This window comes from Physeter macrocephalus, chromosome 6, assembly GCF_002837175.3.
Source record: "Physeter macrocephalus isolate SW-GA chromosome 6, ASM283717v5, whole genome shotgun sequence".
NCBI classification, from domain to species: Eukaryota; Metazoa; Chordata; class Mammalia; order Artiodactyla; family Physeteridae; genus Physeter; species Physeter macrocephalus.
Window position 1 is genome coordinate 93,750,709 of NC_041219.1, and position 4,314 is coordinate 93,755,022.

General features: G+C 35.3%; 1 pseudogene; it reads right to left on the bottom strand.

The window, feature by feature from the left end:
* Positions 1-374: 374 nt before the first annotated feature.
* Positions 375-710, bottom strand: LOC102996214 (RING-box protein 1-like; annotated as a pseudogene).
* Between the last annotated feature and the right edge of the window lie 3,604 nt (positions 711-4,314).

The following is a 4,314-nucleotide window of genomic DNA, read 5'->3' on the forward strand; positions in this document are numbered from 1 at the left end:
AGAGGCAACTTTCCCAAGATTGCCATCAATAAGCAGGCTTCCTCGTGACCAAGCAATGTGCTCACAGGACAATTCTGCTCTGTCTCTAATGAACAAATATGTCTCTTGCAAAAGCTGGCTTTCCAACCTGGGAAGAGGGGACTCTTTATTTATGTTCACTTTTTTCACATATATACAACAGACAGCATCTGTTCTAGAATCCACCTGGATTTCATTTGACACAGAATATCAATACGATATGGCTGCAGGAATAGCAAACTGGAAAGACAAATCATAAAAGACACGGGTCTATCTAATTTATAATTAAGGAACAAGAGGGCAAGTCATTAAATGAATAACAGAACAGCTGAGCTTGATGGAAGAATTCTTTTTTTCTAGTGCACATACTTTTGGAATTCCCACTATCTGTTGTCCAACAGACACACCTGCCATGTTTTGAGCCAGCAAGAGAAGCAGTGGAAGTGAAAAGCATGGTCACAGACTCCCCATGCAACGGTGCACTCTTCAGAAGTAGCGGATGCCTGGTTAGCTCAACATCCTATGGAAAGATCCATAATGTGGTTCCTGCAGATGGCACAGTTATGAGCCACAATATCCCAGGCCCAGAGGGCTACTGCATTTCATTTTTTCACTTCAATGTGCTTCTTGCTCATGCTGTTGTTGGTGTCACTTGGGGTATCCATATCCATCACTTCTGCCATTTTGGAAACACACCCCCTGTTGTCCTCACTGCCTATTCTTGTACAACCATGAGCTAAAATGGCTTTACATTTTTTAATTACCTTTAAAAATAAGAATAATAATATTCCACAACATTCAAAATTATATAAAATTTAATTTGTAATGTCATAAAGTTTTATTGGAACACATGCACATTCACATTCATTTCTATATTGTTTATGCCCGCTTTCACATTAAGCGGCAGGGTTGAATAGCTACAGCAGAGACCATGAGTGGTGCCCTCACTGCTGCCCCCTGCTGACTCAGTGCATTCTACATTGCAATGATGCAGTTATAACGACCACATTTTGACTGCCATCCATATCACTGTACTGTAACATTTTATTTTATTTTATCCTTTTACTATCAGTGCATATTCGTCAGGTGAAAACAAGAAAGGAAGAAAAAAGTGGACTTCATATGGTGCATGTTTGAGGCATACTGGAGTGTGGATTATTTTGTTAACAAATTAGGTGGCAAAGCGTTGTGTTTTTTATACAATGACCTTTTAGCTGTGGTAGGCAAAATAATACCACTCCCCCCCCCCAGATGTCCATATCCTAATTCCTGGAACCTGCGAATATGTTATTTTACATGTCAAAAGGAACTATGCATACATAAAGTAAAAATATTAAGGAAAGAAAGGAACTTTGCAGGTGCAACTAATTTAAGGGATCTTGAGATAGAGATTTTAAAATTTAATCTAGATACAAGACTTTATTTACAAATATTTAGATTAATAGCATTTTGGCACATCAAATGAAGAGCACAGCAGTCTGAATAAATCCTGTCACAAAAACAATAAGACCCATTGTAAATAATTTTGTAAATCAGGGAATTGCACCTCAAAAAGCCACCGTCTTTAGTTATGATGGCTACCTTGTATCCCAATGGGTAACTTTTTCTTTTGTTTTTGTAAATACATACGCACACCAGCAAGTCATGGTCCCTGGGGGAGTCCCCTGTGGTACAACACTATAAGCAAAATGGAATGCTGTAAGTCTTTAACAGAAGGTACCAACCTATTCTAGGAATCTTGTTTTTAAAAAAGTTAAAGGCAAACATAAAAATGATGCCACAAATTAACCAAATCCTATTTTCTGCACATTCCACTTTTGGGTTTTATTTAACATTGACTGTATAATATTGTTATTACCACATGTTTACAACCCAGAAAGACATATCTTTTACTTTAGTGTCTGTAAAAAGGGATTTAAAATGTGTAATTTAAACACTGCAGCTGACCTGAATGAATTTTATATTATATGCTGAGGTTTACCTATCCTACTTCAAACAACTTCTCAATTCCCAGCGTGAAGCATGAAGTCAATTAGAAATCAATGAACAGAAGTGAAGAACTTGTTAAAATATAAGTTTATTGTCTTAAGAAATAAGATTGTTTCCTTTGCAATACAGTATTTTCTCAGTGGCCAAAACACCCAGAGCAAAGTAATAACTTACTTTGTATCAATACAAACACTGAAACACCATTAGAAACACCTTCCGTTTAACAAAACAATTTATGCCAACATGACATATAATAGCCCCTCATACTAAGAACACAAAGAATATCTTAAGTTATTTCACTGCAGTGTTAAAAACACACAATTTAAAATCCCTTAACAGCAGTTCAGGCTGTCTGGTTCAGAATCTCATCATTCCAGAAAGGCATTGAGACCATTATTACCCTAGTGGTTCTAATGTAATCACAATGGTCCTTACAAAGGGAGAAGTGGGACAGTCAGTCAGTCAGAGGAGGAAATGGGATGATGGAAGCAGATGTTGGAGTGATGTAATTGCTGGCTGGGGCCATGAGGCAAGAAATTTAGGAATCCTCTAGAGACTGAAAAAGCAAGAATTGGATTGTCCCATAGATCCTCCAGAAAAATCACAGACTCCCCAATATTTTGACTTTAGCCAGTTAGACTCCCTTTGGATTTTTAACCTCCAGTACTGTAAGATAATAAATTTGTGTTGTGTTAAGTCACTAAGTTTGTGGTGTTATAACAGCAATAAGAAACTAATACAATAAGTCTTGATATTGCCAAACAGAGCACATATTGAAATATTCCCAACTGACAGGAAAACAATGTCCAGAAAAATTAGAAAATTTAAAACAAAATATCTTATCACAGTAGAATTTCTTTACAAAAGTAAAGAAAAAAATAAGGCTGCAACCTAAATACATTTTCCAGTGGCTCATTTGTTAGCCAAGCAAGAAAGCTGTTTACTTATGGTGAGTTAATTAAATTGTGTTTGATTGCAGCAGAAGAAATGCATCCAGAAAAAAATAATTCAAAACTATTACCCTTTTGATGAGAACAGTTGCTCAAAAAGTTAAGGATATTGGAAACAACATGGAGAGTTGACAAAAACATTAATCATAACGTAGATGATTTTGAGTGGTTTGTTTCGGTTCTTGATGTGTAAATGTTACCTATACCACTCAGTTGTTTATTGGATGCCAAGTTTTAAGTTACTGAATCATCTGAGTGGAACAACTACAGGTGAGTACTTTTTCAGAGAAGTTGAAAAAAACATTAATTCAGTACAACATAAAGTGGAATCTGCTAAGATGTATTACAACCGATGATGGTAAAAATATGTGTGGAGAAGAAAAAGGTTCTGTTGGACAAATTCACAAAGTTTGTGAAAAAATAAGGTATTTAAAACCTATGGTTGTTAATTATCTTAGTTATGAGCAAAGACTCTGCAGAAAATATTTGAATCTATCATGTGTTATTGAAACGGAAGTGTCAACGGTATATTTCATTTGCTTTCATGGATTTATCCATCTCCAGTTCCATGAATTTTTGTCAGAAATAGAAGCTGGATTTCTTACCCTGCCTTACTACACAGTACTTTGATGGTTTAGCAGTGTTAATTTATTATCAAAATAAACAGACTCAAAATTAAAATTTTTCTGAACAAGGAAAGCTGTGCTCAGCCACTATCATCATATACTGAATGACTTTGGAAATCATCTTTTTCCACAGAATTGATAATGCTTACTGAATTCAACCTAGAATTTCAAGGCAAAATAGCACTTACATGTGGAACACATACACTGTAGTCATTTCCATAACAACCTAATTTTGTTTGAGCCACAGGTAACCTCAAGCTGCTTTATATACTTTCTGTGCTGTAAATTTAAAACAAAAACCCAAATCTCCATTCCCACACAAATTTGCAGTGATATGCTTTCCCAGCTCAGACTACTGTAACAGCAGTATTTTTGGTATCTCGATGCAAGTACAAAAATTTTCATATTTCATAATCCATATAATTGTTCAATTGAGAAGCTTCCTTCTACTCTTCAATCGGAAGTGATTAGTCTACAATGTAATGATAGGTTAAAAGGCAAGAGAAGAATCGTATAGAATCCTGAAACTACCTTTCAAGAGATGAATATAGTCAATTAAAATCATACACTCATGGATTGATATCAGTATTGGCAGAACTTATCCATGTGAAAAGATGAAATAAGAAAAAAAAATTCAATACAGACTAGCATTAACTGATGAACATTTGTAGTCCTTTTGACCATAGGGAAAGTAATTTAAACCTCAATCAAGCAAAATTGTATCCCCCAAC